At 42.3% G+C, this 22,987-nt stretch overlaps 1 protein-coding gene across 3 annotated transcripts in view; it reads left to right on the top strand.

Moving 5' to 3' along the window:
- The first annotated feature begins 3,420 nt into the window (after positions 1 to 3,420).
- The window catches only part of LARP4B (La ribonucleoprotein 4B), a 92,080-nt gene continuing 72,513 nt past the window's right edge, over positions 3,421 to 22,987 (top strand). For 2 of the 3 annotated variants that reach the window (XM_082647509.1, XM_082647505.1), the window contains exon 1: positions 3,421 to 3,462. The gene's annotated coding sequence lies outside the window, so the exon portion shown is untranslated. Of the gene's footprint in view, positions 3,463 to 3,554; positions 3,662 to 22,987 lie in introns of those variants that run through there. The other variant, XM_082647506.1, reaches the window with a different exon arrangement.

Below are 22,987 nucleotides of genomic sequence, written 5' to 3'. Positions count from 1 at the left end.
TTGAACCCAGGCCCTCAGCAATGAAAGCACCGAGTCCTAACCACTGGACTACCAGGGAATTCCCAAGCCTTGATATTTTTGAAGAGTACGGGTTTTTGAAGAGTCAGAGTTTTTGTAGAACGTCCTCAGTTTGTGATTATTCCTCATGGTTAGTTTGTGGCTTGACAGGAACCCGACATAACTGACATCACGTGATGTCAGCAGGCCACCATTATTGGGGATGCCAACTTTCACCTCTCAGTTAAGATGGGGTCCACCATATTTATCCACTGTAAAAATACCTTTCCCCTCTTTGAAATTAATAAGGAATAAGCAATTAATAAGCTGTGAAATGGCATTCACAACTTTTTACTCAACAACTTTTATCCAATGATTTTTAGCATACATTGATGACTCTTGCCAGAATAAATGCTATGATAGTTGCAACATGGTAATTTAAAAAACAATTCTTTCTCATTCATTAGTCAGCCTTCTACTGTAAAGAATAGCTTTCCCTTTTCCTTCCTCATCTCTATTATTTTTTTTTACTCACACATTTGTTTATATTTAGTAAGAACTCATGGATTCTTTTATTTTCCAATGTATTCTCATGTATTACTGTCATTTTCATTTTGATACTTCCACCTAATTTGACTAAGTTAGTTCTTTATTGCATTTCTATTTGGATGGCTTTTGGGGGCCAGAGATTCTCTATCAGCTTAATACCTTTTATGAGCCCTCTCTTACCTTCTAATACAAATCTTGACTCACTATCGAATTCAAACATCATAAGCGCTCGGAAGACCTTTGGGATTCTTGCCTTGCTTACCCCTCCAGGCTCTCATGCCCTCCACTCACCTTACCACATTGGTTTTACGATCTGTCATGTTCAAATATTTCCTTCTCTGACCAGGACTGGCCTCTCCCTCCCTGCTGGAAGGTGTGTTGGCAGCCCCTCCACTCTGGTGTCTTTGGCCTTGGCTCGGTCATCTCTTTCTTTGATTCCTTCCCAAGCTGGCTTCAGACCCTCCCATGTGCTTGCTACCTGGGCAATCTGCACACACTCCATAGCAAACCTTACTCCTCTTTATCCCCCACTACCTGTTCACCTGTCTTTTGGTCGGTACTGCTCTGTGCCATCTCCCCAGCACTTAGCACCGCCCCTAAAGCGGAGCAGGGACTTGGTGAGTGCTACGAGTACCCAGAAGGGAAACCGATTGTCTGAAAGGAAAAGATGTAAATGGCTGACACTTGAGCTGTAACTGGAAAAATAAGCCAGATTTTGCCAGAAGTGGAAGCAGAGGACGACCCTTCTGGCAGAAGGAAGAGCACAGATGAAGGACACTAGAGGACCAAAGTGTTCAGAAACGAAGACACTCCACACACAACTTCATGCGCAGCAAACATTTGGGAACCAATGCTTCTCTCTTTGTTTTGTTCTCTAACAGGAATTATAACACTGTGGTGACTGCCAGTTGATTGGCCTTTCAGTAAACAGTAGGGTCATAGAGTGTAAAGCCTGCGTGTCATTCACATCCACACCCAGAGACTACCCCAAGGTCTTCAAAAATGCATGTTAAGAGAATGTGATTGGAAGGTTAGGTTGTCTAACCCTGGGGCAGGAAAGGAGATGTGAGAGGCCCATGAGCCAGTTTGTGAAGGGCCTGCTAGTCCATGAAAAACAACTTGGACTTCAACAAGTCTTGACTCAGAGTGGAATGGTGAGGAGGCTTTTAAAGGAAATGTAAGCTGGCATGGTGAAAGGTGGGGAGGCAGAGACCAGCTGTGATGCTACTGAAACAAACTGGGAGAGAAGTAACAGCAGGCAAATCCATCATAAGCAGAAGGAAAGCTTTTAGATAGAATAGGTAGGACTTGTAACTGCTTGAGATGAGAAGTGGTTTTTAAAAACTGATCTTATTTTTCTAAGTAGAAATGCCATAAAAATTCATTTTGTTATAATCTCACATCCCAAGGTGAAAATGGGTGCTTCTTTTGAAGCACAGGTTAAAAAAAAAGCACAGACGAATAAAAAGCCAGTTTTGATTGTTTAGGAAGGATCACCCAACACAAATAGAAAGTGAGAGATGTCATTTCAATATAAACTATTCTCATATCATTTAGTCTCTTTTGTAATATGGGAACTTATCTGTATATCAAAAAGTCTGCCAGAATGTAAACACCAGCAAAAAAGATGGAAATCTAACCTAATAACTTTGGAGAATTCCTGACCTTTCAGAGGTGGACCACATCACTGGGCCCGGCCTAGGGATGACTTCCTGGGCCTCAGTCTAAAACGTTCCAAGCGGAGGTACCTGAGAAGGGCTCTGCAACATATCCAACAGGTTCTCTTGGAAAGTGAACTCTAAACGCGACTTTTTTTCCAGAAATATGTACTTGCTTTGAATATTACAGGAAATCTCAGTCTTACGTGATTATGTTTAAAGACATTGCTATGAATAGCATTATTGAACTTCCAAGTTTTTTAGAGCGAGGATGTTACAACGTATGCCAAAGCAGAAGGCGCCCAGCACCGATGTGATCTTCCCAGTCAATACACGGAAGTCCAGAGCGCATCCTGTCGGCGTTCGGACCCGCAGAAGGAACAGGTAAGAAGCACCGGTGCACGGATAAGGCTGGACAGAGTGACCCAGAGAAGCCTTTCCAGGTCACATGTATGTCTACATAATCAACAGCCGAGCGGAGCAGGCACACAGGAAATCAGGCAGCAAGATTAAAGCCGGTGAACATACTTTACTTTTGTTTTTCCTCCCCATAGAATGGGTCGGGTGGGTGGCACATGCTCGGGTTTGGGAAGACATCCCGAGTCTTCAGCATTTCCCCTGAAACCGCGGAGAACGGAGTTGGCCGACGAGCGGCCCAGGGCACCCGCTCCACGGACAGGCGACGCCGCCTTCTCCCTTTTCCCGGGCGCGCTCAGGGGGCTCTCCTGACCCGACCACCCGGATGGCCAGACGGCCTCGGGGAGGGTCCGGTCCCGGGATGAGGGGAGGGAGGGGTCGGGGTCTTGGGCCGAGGGAGACGGGGGTCGCGATCCCGGGGTGACGGGGTCAGGGTCCCGGGATGAGGCCGGGGGCGGGAGTCTCGGTCCCCGGCTAAAGTGGGCAGTGGTCGCGGTCCCAGCCGACAGCACCTCCTCCTCAGGTCGCGGCGGGGGCGGTACGGAGAGCGTGCGCGGGGTGGGGCTGCGTGCGCGCCCCCACCAATCACAGGCGTCGCCGGGAGGGGCACGAGCACCGAGAGGCCAGGAGGAGGGGGCGGGCCCGGCGCTGCGCGAGGCCAATCAGGGCGCCGTGCCGTCATGACGTAAGGGCGCCGAGCGCCAGTCGGCGGACCAGGCGGTGAGTACGCGGGCGCGCGGGCGCGGGAGCGCGCTGGGCGGGACTTCCGGCGGGGCCCGGAAGCGGGAGCTGTGTGTTCTCATGCGAACGGGAAGGAGCGTTGGGGTGCTGGAGTCGCGAGGTTGAGATATTTTTCGGCCCGAAACGGGAAAGAGTTGCCGCCGCCCCGCCGCCAGTCCGCGCCGCGCCGACCCCCGCCGCTCGTCCGGGCCGGCCGCGCCCCTGCTTCCGCCCCTCCCTCACGGCCCGTCCGCGTGTGGCGCGGTTGCCGGGCACCGGGGCTGCGGCGGTCGGCGGCCGGGCGGCGGCGGTGCTGACAGGTGAGCGCGGCGGCGGGCGGGCTGCTCTGCTCCGCTCCCGACGCGTCGCGCCCGGCCTCCGCCTCGGACCCGCGCCGCGCCCGCCTGTCATGGGCCGCCATCTTCCCGGAGGACGCGGCCGGGCAGGGCCCAGCGAGTGTAGCCGGGCCGGGGCGCGGGCAGAGGGGTCTGGGTGCGGACCGGGGCGGCGGGCAGGGCTGGGGCCGGCCAGGGCCGGGCCGAGGTCTCGGGGGCCGGGGCAGGGGTAGGGTACGGGCAGCACCGCCGTCCGGCCCGCACTGCGGCGGCCTCGCCCTGCCCTCCGCCCGGGCCCGGGACCGCGGCCGGCCGGGCGGGGAGGGCCCGGGTCACTCGGACCAGGAAGTAGGATCCTGTTGCTCCGGGTATGCTTGGGACGGTCCCGCTCTCCTCAGAGAGGTTTGAGCAGAGGCAGATTCTGGAAGAATTAAGAAAAAATTCTAAAGACGCCTTGTGTTCGAGAAAGGGGCAGGTCAGGAATCTCTTACCACCTGCTTCTCAGTCGTGTCCAATCAGAACGTAAAACTTAAGACTTGTTCAGACTTCACTGTAATTTTGTATTGCAACTTTCCGTGCAGGTCATCTTGTCTTCCCCCTCATTTCTACATAAAACGGTCTTTAATTTAGGCTGAGGTGAAACTTGAGAAGATTATCTGTAGGGTAGCTATCCTGTGCGTTTGAGACCCTCTCTTTGGCTGCTCAGTAACTTGCCCTAAATGTTAAGTGGAAGTTTGACGTTTTGGATAACTGAAGGAATGGGAAGAGTTCCCTGGACTCTTCAGGGAAATCAGGTTGTGTGAGGGTTTTTAGAAAAAGATAATATCAACTTGAATATTGTAAGCATACAAGTTATTTTCTTGTTTTTAAAGTTTTTCTCATGACATTTAGCTGGTCTCTTATTTTGTATTAAGTATCTAAAATGCTTTTGAAATAGGTTCTGAGTTGTAGTTTGCAAAGACCACAGTGGGGAAGAGTGACGTTCATTTCTTTGGAGGTCAGATAATATGTGCAGTGTGCAATTTCCATACTTCCCCACCTGCCTGGCTCCCTCTAATTTACAGTCAGGGTAATTTACAGAAGTTGAAATGGTTGTGGCTTGTCAACTTTTCTCTGTATTTAATATTCTGAAGGGCAGTTTTATAATCAGGCTCTACGAAATCGCTTGATGTAAGTTTGCTTGAGTTGCTAAGGTGGAATACTTTATGAAAGGCATCAGGTTAGCAAGTTTATTATTCAACCATAAGTTTGATTTGTGTACTTCGTTTTGAAACTTGTGTTTAGTTAGAAATAAATTTCATCCTGTATTTTGAAAAGTTGATGTGTGTTGCCTTTGTAAGATGAAGAAGTGGGTGTGTGAAGAGAGACATGGCTTCTTATTGATTAGAAATTACCCTCTGGGGCTTCACTTTTTTATCTCTAAAAGGAGGATTATAATAACATCAGCCTCATTGGACTGTTTGTAACATATTGATGTTGGCTGTTTTTGCTCTTTTTTTTTATTACTCAGATTCTTATTCAGAATTTTGAAAATGGTGTTTACCTTATTACTGTTTTCAATATTCTTTTAGTGAGTGCCAGTTTAAATTTATTAACAGATTTTTTTTTTCTTTATCACATGTATCTGGGCAGAGAAAGCAGGTCTGAGGACAGAATGTGTAGTTGGAGAAAGGATTTATACTATATTTGAGTAGGAGCCAGAGAGAAAATGGATGATAATATGAGAACAGAAGTTTCTTGGCATTTATTTTAACGTGTTTTGTTGAAGAGTAGCCAAAATTAAATGGCAACATGTTCAGGGAAGATTTTGATTTTATTTAAGTTTCCTAGGAATTGCACTTTAAAAAAAATTGAGATTTGGAGAACTTATTGATATTAATATGGTTTTCACAGATAAGCACATGTTTAGACAAATACGTATTTAAAATCTGTGGAAACAAATATTTTACTTAATCACTTGTTTTTAATGAAGCAGTTTTCATATATCTATCATAAAACAGTTCCAAAATACTTAAGTGCAAGGTGGGAACATCATGTTTTTAATGTTAATAACAATAAACAGTGCTTTAAAGTAGCCCCACTACTTAACATAGATTTGCAACAATATTACAAGTTTTTGCAATGATAGAGCTGTAGTTGATGTTACCAACCAAGTGGCTGACAAACTCCTTTCACTGTTAATTTCAGTGTCCTGCTGCTGGAATTCATACTTTCTGTAGTGATAACTAGGATTATAACCTAGGTCTTCTAATTTTAGTAACTTGTGTTTTCTTTATGATTGTCCCTTGAGATTGCAAAAAGCTCTGTAGCTATATTACTTTAAATTCCATTTGTTTTCGTCTTAATATTTAAGGCACAAGTTTCAAATAGGCTTTCATAACACATGCTGTACTCTTGCAGGGTTCTCTCATATTTAAGGATTTTTTTTTCCCGATTGGTAAATGCAAGAAAATCATGTATATTCTTGTAATTCCTCCTATAAGACCATTGACTCAACCTTTTAATAATGGAGAGAAGAAAACAAGCACTGAAGTTGTGTTTATGGAAAGTGCATTGTTAAAAGAAACAGACACTGCTACAGGGTTTGGTCGCTTATGCTCCTTTGTAAAACTTTATTCCTGTAAAGAGTTCTCCTTTTTCTGTAAGAGCTAATTTTAGAGTACCTAGTAAAGGAGGCACTGCCTTCTGAGAGGGCTAAACTCACCAGACCTGATTTTAATTTAGTTCAGTTTGAACTTTTTGCTCCTAATTGTTGCACTTGTTGGTATCTTTGGAGCTACTCTACTTCTGGAGTTATCTTGATTAGAAAATGAATTTCTTTATTAGAATGTGGAATTGTAAGGTAGATAACCATTAGGTTCTCTTACTGAAAGGAGGAGGATATTTCCAACATGGAAATTTTTTTCCCTAATGTTCTAGCGCTTTATTTTTCCCACATGTAAATGTCTTCCTTATGATCAGGCAAAATGATTAAGTCAGCTTATGTTTCCTTCCTTCTCACCTCCCCCACCCCAAACCTTTTGTTCCTTCAGTGCTTTATAAACTTTTTCATCATTTTTTTGGAGAAGCAGTCATGGTTCCTGTGTAATCATGAAGGGCTGCAGGTGAGTGATGCCACCCCTTTTGTGCCTTCTGTCATGGTCTGGTTTCCTCTTTAGTGTCAGACCTACTTCCCTACTATAGTGAGACCTGGGCCACAGAGTGCATTCTGTAACATGGTGGACATTTCCTATTTAACTTAAATTTTATAATCCTTGAGGTGAGACTTAGTCTTCACTGAAAATGTTATTTATGAAATCTGATATGCAAAAGTTTTGGCTTAAAAATTGATAAATTAGGGTGATATTTATTTGTGTGATAAAAATAAAATGCTCTTTTATTTATACACACCATTTTTGTTACACTGTAGTGAGAGGTTGCTTTAAAGGCATATCCTGATTGTTAGGCCCTTTGTAAAAACTCCTCAGTGACTGTCCCCTGCCTAACTAAGAAGTGCCCAGGGGCCTTGCCACTTCTGCCTTCTCCTTGCCGGCTGGGCCACCTTTGGTTGGCCTGCTCTGGCCACAGTCCTCTCCCCAAAACCATGGCCTTGTCTTTGCTCTTTCTTTCCTTTGCCTGGAATTGAAGGTCTTTTCTTCTTTTTTTTTGACTTAGCTCCTTAACCCATCCTTAAAAAGGTATTTCAGGAATGCTTGCCTTAATTTTTAATGTCATGCTGAGTGCTTCTCTGTTTCCATAGCACCCCAAGGCATTGCACTAATTAATTAATGTAAGCTTCTTGTGGGCAAGATCCTTTTATGTCCCTAATCTCTTTGCCCAGCCCGGGGCCAAGTGTTGCACTACAGATGTTGAGGAAACTTTGTTTCACTAGAGGGATAAGGTACCTCCCACCTCAGTTTTAGAGGAATTATTTGCATGCTTTCATAAACAAACATGCAAATTTTTACTTGAAAAGAATGCAATAGAAAATGCATAAAAATTCTACTTACAAAATGTTAACTGACTTGATAGCTACATCTAGCACGTACACTATTTTAGGTGGAGTGATTTAACTACGTGACCTCTAGATGATATTCTTTCTCAGTCTTTAAAAATGTGCCCCTTTTGATAACAATATTTCTTACCTTCTTTATTTTGCTTTGAAATGAAAACAAATTATATTAGCCAAAAACAAAGCAATTACAATAGTGAAAATGTATTTTTAAACTTCAGTGGATTTTTCAATTTTTTATTCCCTTTTGAGAATCATTGCTCCATGACCTGGTGCAGAGCAGGGCCACTGAGAGGAAAGAGGAGAGTTCATTCATTCCTTTTTTGAGCGGGTATTTTTGATCAACCACACATTAGCAGTACAAAGATGAATGATACCAGAACTTTTCTCTAAGGCTTGTGGTCTAGAAGGAATTAAGACAGTGAATTGTTTTATTTAAAGTAAAGTAGACCAGCATTTTTGGAATCTTGAACCCTCTGTACGTGAAACTTCTTTAGGACTCTCCACTCCACGCTTCCTTGAGCAGTCCCGTTAGGACAGTCGAGTTTATTGTAGTGTGGTGTGTGGTGGACATCCCTCATCTCCCTTCCCTGCTTTATTTTTGTTTGTAGCACTTACTACTACGTTATAACATGCCATGTAATTCCTGTATTTTACGTACCTTGTGTCTTCTTGTACTTGAATGTAAACCCTATGAAGTTGAGGGTTTCTGTCTCTTCTGTTCATTGGTATGAACCCAGACCTTAGAAGACAGTATGCACTAAATAATTGAGTAAATCCCAGGGTTGTAATGGTGAACAAAAGAGAAAATTGCCCTCCTCTCTGGAACTTTCTGTCCACTGAGGCAGGGAGACAAACAGATAATGTTGTGCTGGGAGGTTGTCATGTAGACCTTGAGGGATTGGGCAAGGGGAGGGAGCCTTCTAGGCAGAGGATAATGGTGCAAAAACTCTGAGCTAGGAACTGATTCGGAGAGGCTGGCGACAGGGATGGGGTGGGCAAGGCAGCAGCGGGGTCCTGCAGGGTCTGGAGCTCCTGGCATGGGTGAGAATTGTGCTTTCTATCCTAAGAACAGTGAGAAGCAGTCAGAGGGTTTGAAACAGGAGTATTCCAAGACCAGAATTGCCTTTTTAAGCAATCCTTCTGCTTTACAGAGACTTGTGTCGAAGGGGAGGAATGGATGCATACAGACTGGTTTTACTTGGCCCCAGGGTGGCAAGCTCTCTTGCTTACACTTGTGTTTGTCACAGTGGAACAGTCCAAGCCCTGGTCTAAATGAAGAATAGGTTGCTTAGAACCCCTTTCATTTGTCTTACACATAATCATGTGTGTTTAAAAAATACTTTAAAAATAGGCCTCAAACCTGCTAGCATTTGTCACTTGTTTAAAGTATACTTGTTTAAAGTATAAAGTATATTTGTTATTTCAGCTTTTATTAAGGCAGACTAATTAACAGATTCCTTTTTTAGAAACATCTCTGAAAAATGAGAACATTTTGTTTTCAGATTTCAAAAAGCTTTGTTTTATTGTCAAAGCTTGAAAATATAGGGATTAAAAACATAGTGACCAGTTGGATATAGATTTACAAGTTGCCTCGATTATTATCTCTTTCTGAATATATTAAACATTCCCTTTTCAAATATTTTTTTCTGGAAATAAGTCCTTTAAAACCTCTTCTTTAAATACTTAATACTTTCTGAACATTTTTATTTCTGTTTGTTGATTACATATGTCTCTGTATTTCATTGTTGAGATTCTACCATCTGTATAATTTCTGCCTTGCCATGTACAGGTGACCCTTGAACAACGGAGGGGTTGGGGAGCCAGTCCTCTGCACAGTTGAAAATAAGAATAGAACTTTCCAGTTGGCTCTCTGTATCTGTGGTCCCACACCCGTGGACTCAACCAACCTTGGGTCGTGTAGTACTGTAGTACATATTTATTGAAAAAAATCTGTGTATAAGTGGACCCACACAGTTCTGTGTTGTTGAGTCAACTGTGTGTGTCTGTGTGTGTGTGTCAGTCAGTCATAAGCACACTGCATATAGTATGTACTGTAATCCATTGCTGCCTGGCTTCTCACAACTCCCATGGTCAGGGAATAACAGCAGCCTTTAAAAGCAGACTTGAAGTCCCCATGGAGAGAGTTGCCTTTTAAAAATCTGGGTATTTAGAAGGCAAAAGCATTTGATCTTTGCTTGTACTTTTATGGTATGCTGGTTGTCATTTAGTGCAGAAGCTCAGTGTGGAAACCTTTTGGGATAAACCTTTCTCTGGCATTATTGTAAGGTCCATGTTCCTTTTGGATTCATATCTGTATCTCCAGTGATGTTTGGTGTCAGACTAGAATGCTATTTCTAGTTTCCCTTCGTACAGACCATTTCCCTTGGAGTACAGACCATTGTACAAGTGAGTAACTATGAGTCAGCAGTGTTTGCTTCTTCACACCTTAAATATCTAGGCAGGGGAAGGGCAGCTGGTGAGGACAGAAGGATGCAGTGATTAAAGCAGCTCATACGTAGTACTTGCTGTCTGTGTGTGTGGCCCTTAGTTTTTCACAGCTCTTCCTATTTCTTTGTATACATTGACAAATTTTCCTTTATTCTGCTGAAATCATTATCTTTCAGGGCTCAGTGCAGGAGAGCTAATCCTAAACATGAAAGGACCGGAAGTAGAAAATAGGATCACCAAATAAAATTGCAGAAGCATTCAGGCACACAGATAGAATTTGAAAGTCTCTGTGACCTGGCGAAACTTTCAGTTTAGAGTGAAATGTTTTCCTACAAAAGAGTGGCTTGGGATCCTAAAATGACCATAAATTTTAGTATTTTCAGTCATGGACACTCTTAGCATACTGTTCTTTGAAGTTTAGAATGTTGAGAGTGTGTTTGATTGTCATTGTGGAGGTTTTTAATCTGTTAATGTAGTTATAAGTTTTTCGTGAAATCGCAAGATTACAGCTCAAGATAAAAAACCATAGATCAGGTGTTTTCCCAAATTCACTGTATGGCCACAAGTCATATTACAGCGGTCCTCTCTTGTCTGTGGGGGATACATTCCCACAGTGGATGCCTGAAGCTGCGGATAGTGCCATAACTCCTATATAATTTTTTCCTATACATACATACCTAGGATAAAGTTTATACATTAGGCACAGTAAGACATTAACAATAATAATAAGATATGACAATTATAACCATATACCATAATAGGAGTTATGTGAATGTGGTCTCAAAGTACCTTATTGTACAAATTTAATGCCTTTTCCATCTTAACTAATCGTTTATCAAACACTGTGGCTATAACTTTTGCACTTTGAGGTGCGACAGAAAAACTAGCACGAATTTCTTTTTCCTTCACAATTTTCAGTGTTCGTACTATAGATCTTAACCTTAGCACACAATTTTTATCCTTATTAAGTCAGGAATTTTTACCTTTTCACTTAAAGGAAGCACTTCACAGCTTCTCTTTGGCATATCTAAATTGCCAGCATCACTACTCTTGTACTTTGGGGCAATTATTAAATAAAATAAGGGTCCCTTGAACTCCAGCACTGCCAGACTGTGATAGCTGATCTGATAGCCAGCTGGCTGCTGAGTGACTAATGGGCGGGATACGAGCTGCACAAAGGGTTGAGTCATGTCCCGGGTGGGACAGTGCAAGATTGGGCTGTGCTACTCAGATGGCGCGCAATTGAAAACCTATGAATTGTTTATTTCTGGGATTTTCCACTTGATATTTTTGGACCATGGTTGACCCTGGGTAACCAAAAGCATGGAAAGCAAACCACGGATAGGGAGGGACTACTATGTTAGGTAATATTCTGAGTGGGGCAAATGAAAGCTAGATCATTAACTTCCAATTTACAGTTTGGTGCGTGGGGGTGAGGTTAGGTAGGTTTATTGATAATTGGTGAAGAGTAAGTGTACTAAGTGTTTAATAATTAACAATACACGTAATCAGCCTTAATCCAGTTACATGGAGTAGTTTGGTTTTTTGGTTTTTGTTTTTGCCGTACGCGGGCCTCTCACTGCTGCGGCCTCTCCCGTTGCGGAGCACAGGCTCTGGACGCGCAGGCTCTGCGGCCATGGCTCACGGGCCCAGCCGCTCTGCGGCATGCGGGATCCTCCCGGACCGGGACACGAACCCGTGTCCCCTGCATCGGCAGGCGGACCCTCAACCACTGCGCCACCAGGGAAGCCCGAGTAGTTTGTTTTTATCAGTGCCGTTGTTACCTGCCTGGAATTATAAGACTGAGAGGGAAACCTTTTATCCTTTTTGACTATTCATGTAATGTTTGGTGTGAATGAAATAACACTTTGAAGTAAGTCATTTTCTGAGACTTTGAGTTTTGGTCTACATTATTTTATTAACTGAGATTTGATAATAGTTTCTGAAAATAACTGCCAGAAAAATTGTGTAGTATTACAGTTGTAGTGTGAGGGTTTTAGAGCTCTAAAGATTCAGAGACTGAAACCCACAGTAGTAAAATTAATTAGAAATACAGCTAGTTGGCTGGTGGCAGAGTGAGGACTATAACTTCGGTCCACTATTAATAGAACTCAGTAGGATACTTTTCAAGTTATACCCTTAACAGTGGAATTTCAAAAGAAAAATTGAAATTGGTGAAAGTGTTAGTTTTATGTATCCTATAGAATTTTAAGTCAGCATTTTATTGTTATGTTTTTAAAGCAGATTTGTAAAGCAGCCATTAAACTGTGCTTTTTAAAACATTGAATTAATGTTTTTACTCCAGGAAAATTAAGGGTTTTGTTTGCCATTTTAGATAATTTAACCTATTAGCTTTAATCCATTTAAAATCCTTCCTGTTAGGAAGGCGCTAACAGGTCTTTTGTCTGTATCATATATTCAGACTCGTCTTTGAGAAATAGTCTAAGGAAAATTCATTTAAATTCAGTGGTTTCCTTCCTAAAGCATTTAGACCTTAACATCCGCACCCCGGTGCAGGGCTCTGCCTTCAGGCTTTGGAAGCAGCAGCCCCTGTATTCACACCCACCACCTTTCTGTGAAGAGGAGGGCGGGCTCCAGAGCTCTGAGCACCTCTCCAGGCCTTCAGTTCGACCTTGTCTATTTGTGTTCCTTCCTGCCGTGTGCCCAGTGATTTCACACCTCCATAGCCTGCAGCTTTCCTAAACGGAGACCTGAGCGCAGGTCATCCTCCGCAGTGTATTGGACTTGTAATTCAGGTGACCCAAAGCCCTTGCTGCTTTTTTCCCCATTTGTTCTTTGGAACATCTGTTTTACTGTTTAGGAACATCTGTTTTACTGTTTAGGAAACTGAGGCCTGGAGACAGGTACCTTATATCACACAGGAGAGAAGAGCAGAAAATGGGATTTGCCTAACTTCTTGTTTCCAAGTCCACTGCAAATAGTGCCCAATTCTCAGAAAGCATAGGTGTCTTGCATAAAGGTGTCTTAGGTCCAGTAACCTGATAGATTTGAGAGCAATAAACACAGCATAGCTAATCATCAGAAATGCTGGCTTTAATTAAAAAGTTTTAATAGTTGTTTTATAGTGATGATTGTTTAGGTCAGGGGTAGCCCACAACAGAAGTCTGAGAGAAGGTCATTTACCTTGCTGAGCAGTAATTCAAAATTATTGGAGCTGATTCTGATCCTCATAGTTGGCTTGGAACTTTTATGGTGATGTTATTAGTTTCATCGTCTGTTGAACTGTAATCCTAAGTGGGCTAGGACTTGTGATCCAGTTACTTACAAAATGGAGATGGTATTATGTTGGAATATCAAATTGAAAGATTATCCAAAGTAGTACATGCTTTTGAATTATAACTGTGGAACATAAATTCTTTTTTCAAACATGGTATCATTTTTGTAAGGAATGCTTCATGTTAGGGGGTATTTGATGTATTTTAATATTAACTGATTTGCACAGTCATTTTGGAAAACATGAAAGCGTGTTCAATTGTCAAACCTAATCTTTGAGGATCGTGATTAGGTTCTGTGCTTGGACTCAGTGGCTGTTACTTTCTGAGTACAATGTGGTATGGGTGTCCCTGCTGTCCTATTCGGAAGTGGAGCACTCCTCTGGAACCTTCCATAAGCCAAAATGGTATAAAGCAAAGAAGCAGTTACCTTAGGACACATCTTGTTAAGGGAGGCAGAGAATAGATGGAGGTAAAGCCCAGATGCTCACAGACGCAGCTCGCAGCCAGGTGGCTGGGTGCTGAGATGCTGAGTGTGGCGGGGGAAGAAGCTCAGCGAGGCTGCTCTCACTGCTCTAGTGAGCGATGCCTCTGTAACTGCTGCAAAACGAACGCAGAAAGCTGCCAAGCCGCCATTTTTGATTTTCGCAAAAGCAAAAGTTCTCTTCAGGTCTCTTGGTTAGCAAAAACGGGTACTAACATAGGCCTTTCGTACAAGCAAACTTTGGCAAAGTGGGAGATCTCTGTGTTTCATAGCTCCCTGGAGCCGGTGCCTGGTTGTTTGCTGGCACTTGTTTGAGCACATGCTCTGTGCTGACAGGCCCTAAATATGCTCACCACCTGCTGGGTGGGGGTCACTGCTCTTACTGTCCTCATCCCACGCCCAGCCTGATGTCATAGGTGGACTTGGGGTGAGGAGGGAATCCTTGAGCTCCTGGGTTTGTGTTTAACATTTCTAGTGTATGTCCATTTTTCCAGTGAAAGGAGTCATAACTTTCAGCATACTTTCAGAAGGATCTTTGACCTCTACTTTCTTTTTTTTTTTTTTTTTTAAATTTATTTATTTTTGGCTGTGTTGGGTCTTCATTGCTGCATGCAGGCTTTCTTTAGTTGCAGCGAACGGGGGCTACTCTTCTTGGAGGTGCACAGGCTTCTCATTGAGGTGGCTTCTTTTGTTGCAGAGCACAGGCTCTAGGCACGTGGGCTTCAGTAGTTGTGGCGTGCGGGCTCAGTAGTTGTGGCTCACAGGCTCTAGAGCGCAGGTTTAGTAGTTGTGGCACATGGGCTTAGTTGTTCCGTGGCATGTGGGATCTTCCTGGACCAGGGATCGAACCTGTGTCCCCTGCATTGACAGGCGGATTCTTAACTACTGAGCCACCAGGGAAGTCCTGACCTCTACTTTCAATACAAATAATAGGTTTTGTGTGTTTGCCGCTTAGGAGTTTCTTCTGTGAGTTGTCATTTTGATAATTAAATGTAATTTTTTATTGCCAACATCACTTTGTATTTAACTCTTCTGTATGTTCAGATCCCAAGTGTACACTTACATGTATGTACACACATGTACACACATATACAAAACCTAGAGAGTATCTAAAATAAAATGAAAGTGAACTCAAAGTAATTTTACTGTGATCTAAGAATGTTGCCTTTTCCCACATTAACACATCATTTGGAATATTCAGCAACAGAAGCTTTCACTTGGAGTCATCTCATTTTCTGAGCTTTATATTTTAAATACTAGGAATTTCCTCCCACATGTTTAGTGCATGAAAGATGAGATGATTAAACACATTTCCTGAGATTATGCTCTGTTGGGTACTGTATCAGGATACAGCGGTCAAGAAAGTAGATACTTTCCCACCCTCCCAGTACTGGAGAGATGGCTGCCTCGCTGCGTGTAAAGGGTTTGCAACTCAGGCTTTGTGGAGAGCATGGGGAGTGACATTTCCAGCTGGGCTGTCTGGTTGGTGTCCCAGTGTCCTGAGTGCCTGCGTGGTGGGTGTATGCTGAGGGTGGGATGCAGGTCTCCTGTTTCAGGAGTGTCATTCTGCGGAAGGATTGGTGGGACGGGGAAGACCTAGGAGGTTGAGGTAGTCATTCTGTGCAAAGATCATGGTTACTGGAACAGTTTAGTGACAGTAGAGGTGAGGAGGTATAAGCTTATGTGAGAGAAGGGGTTAGAAATTTATTTGCAGGTTTCTGGTTAGAGCAGCAGGGTAGATGATGTACTGTCTTTCCTTGAGATTGAGGAATTGTCAGTTTTTGTTTGTTTGTTTTATATGAGAATGGATTTTTTTAAATGGTTGATTTTGAGGAATCCATAGGTCAAAAAATGTTTGCCAGATATTTGCTTAGATGCACTGAAATTTAACACATGGTGTTAACTGAAATCAGGAAAAGCTGAGAGCAGAAGGCCCAGTGAGGTAGAAGCTCCAGGTGATGACCTCCTGGTGAAACCAGCTACATGTGGGCAGCAAAGTGCTGGGGCTGGTGGGCTGCTCTTTGTTTTCTCTCTGTTCCTCTTCCTACCAGTTGAGTTGTTTGCTTACACGAGCCAATTAAGTTTGTCCCCGAGTTTGTTCAGGGCAGTTGTACTCATTAGTAGATGATTTAACTAATATAAACTGATAAAAATAGTACAAAACAGTTATCATAGGAAAACTAATTTGAAAACTTTGGAGTGTCTCAATAAAAACAAATCACCAAAACTGCTATTAAATTAGGTAGATGGATATGACAACTATAAAAAATTGGGGAATAATTATTCTAGAAGCATTGCACCATTCAGATTATTTTTTAAGTATCTAAGTTGTACTTTAAGGAAACAAGTGAAAGTCTTAGGTGATTCATTAGGATGTGGTTTAGGTGAGAAAGAAATAAAAGAACGTCCAATAGACTAACTCAGTCTAAGAAAAAGGCCCAAGTGATGAGTATATACAAGTTCAGGTGGCTCAGGATTCATGTATCAGGTTTCAGAATCGCCTCCCTTACTATACAGTTACTTCCTGTCACATAGGATTAGAGAGCATCCAGGGAGGGTCAGAGAGGAGGAGCAGAAAAGCAGGCACATGAGGAAGAGAGCGCTTGCAGAGGCTGCCTTCTGGTCCATCTAGTGTCAGGCAGGCGAGTGGCCGTCTTGGAAGGAACAGTGTCCTTGGAGAGGCTGCATCTGGTCCAGGACCCCCCCAGTCACTTGGTTTTGTTCTGCTTCTCTTGTCTCCACTCTCCCTCCCTTGTGCTCTGCCTTTGGAGACAGCACGGGCTGGGCATGTTTAGACAGGGACAGGAGGAGGAGGTTGAAGATATAGGAAAAGAGAAGGGAATGGGATCCAGACCACGGATAAATGACCAGCGCTCTTACAATTAACAGGTAGTTTTTTCTCTAAACCTTCTCTGATATAGAAACTGCAGAGAAAAACTCATTCATTTTCATGAAGTTTTTAAAAGTTGTCTTAGGTGCAGGTTGTATGTATTTGGGTTCCTTGCCTTGACTTTCGAGGTCTAGTTTTCAAGAGCTATATAAGATTATAGTTGTTATGGAATATTTCCCTTTCACCAAAGTGCTAAGAAATATAGGTCTATTAGAAATACTAAATTCAGGAAAGGAAAGATGCACATTAACGTAGATCTTGAAATAAGTCATATTTTATCACTACTTATAAAGCTGTTAAGTGGCTTTTAATTTTTAAGGAAGATGATTTGCATGTCAGGTAACAAGATTTTAGGGAAGACCCATAGGGCTGTACATGGGGCTTGAGGAAGATAGGTTGCGCTATTTATTATGGCCATCTGTTGCATCAAATACAGCTATTTACTGCTTTGGAGCTCTGCAGACCCTGTGGGAATTTCATTGTCCTTCCTTTGGAGAAACATTACATATTCAAGATGTTCTTGCTTTGTTTTGGTTTATTGCTTAGTTGATTAATGTAGATCAGAAGTACCTTTTCCCCACAGCAAAGCTTTTCTTTTTTTTGGGGGGGTACGCGGGCCTCTCACTGTTGTGGCATCTCCCGTTGCGGAGCACAGGCTCCGGACGCGCAGGCTCAGCGGCCATGGCTCACGGGCCCAGCCGCTTTGCGGCATGTGGGATCTTCCCGGACCAGAGCACGAACCCGTGTCCCCTGCATCGGCAGGCGAACTCTCAACCACTGCACCACCAGGGAAGCCCCAAAGCTTTTCTTTTAATTTAACATACTTGAAAATTACATGTTGATAGTACTTTAAGAAATTGGTCTGTTACAGGATGAAGAAGTGAAAATATTCTGTCAGTATCAGGTGTACAGTTTTTTTAAATCACTGAATTTGTATATGGTTCCAGAACTTCGAACAATCGTGCCACCTCTAGTTCTGGTTTTGTGGCGCCCTCCTAGGAATAATAAACATGTCCCAGTTTGAGCAGCACAGGGTTAAAGCAGCTCTAAGATGTTCCCAGCTCTGACGTTCTGTCATTCTTTAAAATGTTGAGTTCTAAGTTTGCTCACCACCCCCCACCCGTCTTCCTCTTCAGGTTAAAGAGTATTGTGCTCTTTCAACTGAAAAACTGTAGTTATGTGATTATAAATTGGAAAGCACAATAGAACGTGATAGGCAGTCCTTGAAAAAATGCAAGATTCATTAAAAGGGTGAGGTGAATAGAGACTTTTTCCCATAAAAAGAGTTGAAGAAATGTACTGTCTAGAGTTTATTTTTGAAGAGGGCTTCTGGGTCTCTTGAAAGACACTTTTGTGGTATTGGTTCAGACTTTAGGTACAGGTGTATACTATTGGTATATTTGGCTATCAGCATTTTTTGTTTTCAAATGTAAATGAGAGAAAGTGATTTTTGTGGAGAGTTTCAATAATCTCAAGAAAGTGATCACATGTTCAAAATGAAAGTAACAAAGCTGTATAGTTTAGGGGAAAAAAACCTATATATGCTCAGTCCCCTAAGGTAAAAATAAATTATGAAAGATACTGAATGAAGCAGTTCTGCTCTTTGTCCAAAGGGTGATATTATGCATGAAAGGTCAGCAGTGATTGTTTTTTCCTGCTCTGGACTATAGACACGTTCAGCTTTCTATCAGCAAGGTTAGTGTGTGTCTGAGAACAGAGACACGTGAATAAGAGGCGCAGGCGCTCATGCTGGAAGGGCCTTTGCAGCAGGTGAGCAGACTGATGTGCTGCTGATGTGAGAAGGACTTGGGGGTGGAAGTGAGGGGGCCTGAGTGAGGCAGGAGAGGTATAGGGGGGCTCTCAGCCCGGCAGACTGCTGGCCAGACCCTGTGCACCTGGCACGTGGGGGGGGGGCCCTCACTTTCAACCTGGGAAGTAGTTCTTACTGAAAAAATGCTGATAAACAGATGAATGGAGGTCAGAATACATTCTAAACAGGCTGGACTCAGGACCATTAGCTCAGGACCATTAGCATCCAACTATGAAGTTGAATATCTTTGTTAAAATAAAAGTATTTCTTGGCATATGTACTCCTTCCACATTAGGCTGAGTGGTGTGGACGTGCTGCCTTGTGTCCTGTGCAGGCTGCCAGTTTGGCCCTGGCACTTCCTGGTCGTGTCCAGAAAGATGTGTCAATTAGCAAAGCTTGCACTGGTGAAAAAATACGTGGCTGTTTCAGGAGATGCTCTTCTGTTGGAAAAGGAGCAACTCATGATAAGAGCAAGAGGTTATACTTTGAGGGCAGAAAGGCTATATCTCTAAGGATGTGATTCTCTGCTTCACCTTTGCACTCACATTTACCAAAATTTTACAAAACAGCCATTACGACCACTTGCAAAGTAAGAGAAGGATTTTAAAATCTTTTTCATATTGCTTTACTTGTTTCAAATAATAGTTTATTTAGGGTTCCTTATAACCTAGTAAAATAATCTTCTCAAATATTTGTCTTCTCCAGGGCAAGATAATATGTCATAAACCAATTATAAGTCTTAAAGCTGCAAGGGACCTTTTTCACTTTTTTGTGTGGAATTATCTAGTAAAGATCTAAATTGGAAGCAGTAGAAAAAAATTATAATGTAATTTTTATGGTATATGTGTCATGTAGATACTTTCCCATTCCTGTTTGGCTAAGAAATAAGTTTTTGCATGTTGTGTTTGATTTTATGCCCTCCCTAGGAGCAGAACCAGATCAAACTATGAAAAAGAGTTACCTTTTCCTCCTACTGTCTTTTTCAGTAGAAGCACAGGTATGCATGTATAAAAGGAAATTTAAAAAATTAATATCAGTTTATTGGCAGCATCTGCTTAGGAATACGTATTTCCATACTGGGTGCCAGTTTGAAAGCGTAATTAAACAACTACTCCACTGAGATTGGATTGCTCTTTTCATTCATCATCACTGTAGGAAGACTCAGTGGAAAGAATGGACTGTCATAGAGATATTGAATCTTAAAAAGCAAAAGAGCTAGAGTAACAGCTTTCCTGGAGACAGCCGTCTATTGCTCTGTAAATGTTCCCACTATTCAGGCCTACAGATTCAGTTGAGGATATAATCTGTGGAAGGTGCTGTGGAAGGTGCATAAGCTGATCTGCCCCAATATGAATTATTCTGCTGTGAGACAGGAATATGCACTTCAGATACTGTAGGGTGATGCAGACAGCTGTGAGGTAAACAGTACAGCCCAGCCGGCAGTAGGAGACAAGTATTTGATAACTGTCATTCCCATTGTGGTGTTTGATTTTCTTACACCTCTTTATCTAGAGTTGGGCATATTGAGTTCATAAAATATTTAAGGTACAATTCTTAACACACATCCTTACAGTCCCAAAATTTTAGAATTGTGCTTTGATGATTTGATATAGCTTCTTTGACCATTTTTGTCTTTTTCTAATGAGATTATTTAGTTTCACATGTCTGGGAGGTAAACTGTCTTTCTAAAAAGTATGGTTAGACATTGAAAGTAACAGATTTTAACTTTTCTAATTGATTGTCAAAGGGGTCACACACTACTTAATTAAGACAACCTCTGAAGTTACTAATAATCCATTTTTCATATATAGATAAAATTGTGTTTACTTTTCTAGTTGAATATTTACTGTTTTTTTGTAAAATGATTCCAGTTGTTAGGCTGGAGTTCTTAGAACATATGTCTGTGTGATAGCATCGTGGATCGTCCATCTCCTCTGCTTGTGCTGTGTTCCTTAACTCATTGCTCTTGATCACACACAGTTATTAGGCGTTAGAAGAGACCTTAGCATATGTGGCTGCAAATGCAGAAAGAGTATTTAGGCAACGGGATAGTAAAACCATATGTATTTGAGTGTTACTGACAAAACGAAGCTCTTTGGGGTAAATTGTAATATATCACTGGTGGGATATATTTTCCTGTTGTGTCCTATACATACTAAGAAGAAGCACATGGATACCTTTGAGAAACTAAGGATGGTAAGGGAGAGGTACACGTATGGTCACTGCTGTAAAGAGCAGAGAGGCTGTGGTGTGTGAGGAAGGGAATGAGAAGGGGAATCTAAGGTTGCCTTCAGGAAGGAGGGAGGAGCGTTCCAGGCCAGGAGAACAGAATGCAAAGAAAGGTCTGGAAGTATTCAAGGGTTCAGTGAATACGGAGCGTGGGGGGAAGTCTGTCCAGACTTCCTGACTTCAGAATGTTTTTAGATTCAGAAAAGAGGCTTTGTATTTGGCACCCATATAGTGGAGAGTTGTCTTATGTGAAATGTGTACCTTTTAAGGTCAACTCATAAAGCAAAAATTGTCTCTACCCTTGAAAATTCCCCAGGAAGGTGCAGTGTATCATCTCTCCACACTCTACTTTTTATTCTGACATTGAATCAGATCACTTTTTGTTGTAAAGAAAGATGAAGTATTTGGCTTATATTTAGGCACCATGTTTTTTCTTTTTTTTAAACTGCTTATTTTAAGTGCCAAAATCATAATCTGCACATTGGTAGAAAATGAATATTACCATAAAAGGGAAGAAGGAACGAAGAGCAGCTAAGGAAACTATAGGTACGTCTGAGGCCCCGTCACAGTGGGACGTGTGCCCGTTAGTGTGGACTGACAGGGTGAGCTACCTGCACAGGTGCCTGTGACCCAGCTCACTGGACCTACTAGCCTTGTGGCCTTGACTGCGTGTCCTCTGAACTCAGTTTCCCAGTCTGCTAGGTGGCCGTGAGACCTAACAGAATTAAGGTTAATTTAGTACTATGTAAAGTACTTAGAATAATCGTTGCACAACAGAGATCCAGATGCTGATTCTAATCTAGAGACAAATCATCCATGTTTCCACGTTACCTTTTTGTACTAAGAAAAAGAATTTCATGCTGTTTTAGGAGAATGATATCTTTTTTTTTTTTTTTGGCTGTGTTGGGTCTTTGTTGCTCTGCATGGGCTTTCTTTAGTTGAGGCTAGCCGGGACTACTCTTCGTTGTGACACACGGGCTTCTGATTACAGTGGCTTGTCTTGTTGCTGAGCGCAGGCTCTAGGCACACGGGCTTCAGCAGTTGCAGCACGCGGGCTCAGTAGTTGTGGCTCGTGGGCTCTAGAGCGCAGGGTCAGTAATTGTGGTGCACGGGCTTAGTTGCTCCGGGACATGTGGAATCTTCCCAGACAAGGGATCGAACCCGTGTCCCCTGCATTGGCAGGCGGATTCTTAACCACTGCGCCACCAGGGAAGTCCCGAGAATGATATCTTTATTTTGACTGTTTTAGAAATTATCAAATTCTCTGTCCTTATTATTTGAAAACCCATTGAAGTGCGCCAGGCATGTGTTTGAAAATAAGGCTCTTAACCTCTAATTGTTTACTATTTGGGTTGTTTCCACTTTTTGGCTATTATAAATAATGTTGCTATGAATATTTATGTACAAGTTGTGGTGGGGAAATATGTTTTCAATTCTCTTGGGTGTATACCTAGGGATGCAATTGCTGAGTCATAATGGTAACTCTTTGTTTAACATTTTGAAGCTGCTTACCAAAGCGGCTGTACCCTTTTAAATTCCCACCAGCAATGTATGAAGATTCTCATTTCTACACATCCTTGTCAGCGCTTTTTTTTTTTGTCATTTTGATTGTAGCCACCCCAGTGAGTGTAGAGTGGTATCTCATGTTTCAATTTGCATTTCCCTAATGATTAATGATGTTAAGCATCTTTTCACCTGCTTATTGGCCATTTGTATATCTTCTTTGGGGAAATGTCAATTCAGACTCTGCCCATTTTTAACTTACTTGTGTCTCAGTTTTGGGAATTCTTTATTCTAGATATGTGTCCCTTATGAGATATATAACTTGCAAATATTTTCTCCCGTTCTCCATATTATCTTTTCACTTTCTTGATGGTGTGCTTTGAAGCACAGAAGTTTTAAATTTTGATGAAGACCAGTTTATTTTTTCTTTTGTTGTTTCTGCTTTTGGTGTCCCAGCTAAGAAGCCATTGCCTAGCCCATGCTCATGAAGCTTCACTCTATTTTCTTCTGAGTTTTATAGTTTTAACTCTTATAGGCAGGTGTTTGCTTCATTTTGAGTTAATTTTTATAGAGAGAGTAAGTTTAGAGGTCCAGCTCCATCCTTTTGCATGTGGACAGTCAGTTGTCCCAGAGTCATTTGTTGAAAGGAGTATTTTTTCCCCATTGAATGGTCCTGGCACTCTTTCGAAACTCAGTTGCCCATAAATATAAGGGTTTATT

The sequence above is a fragment of the Grampus griseus genome (genome assembly GCF_964374135.1).
Source record: "Grampus griseus genome assembly, chromosome: 2".
NCBI lineage: Eukaryota > Metazoa > Chordata > Mammalia > Artiodactyla > Delphinidae > Grampus > Grampus griseus.
Note: the sequence above shows the minus strand (reverse complement) of the source record. Positions and strands in the feature narration are given on the sequence as shown.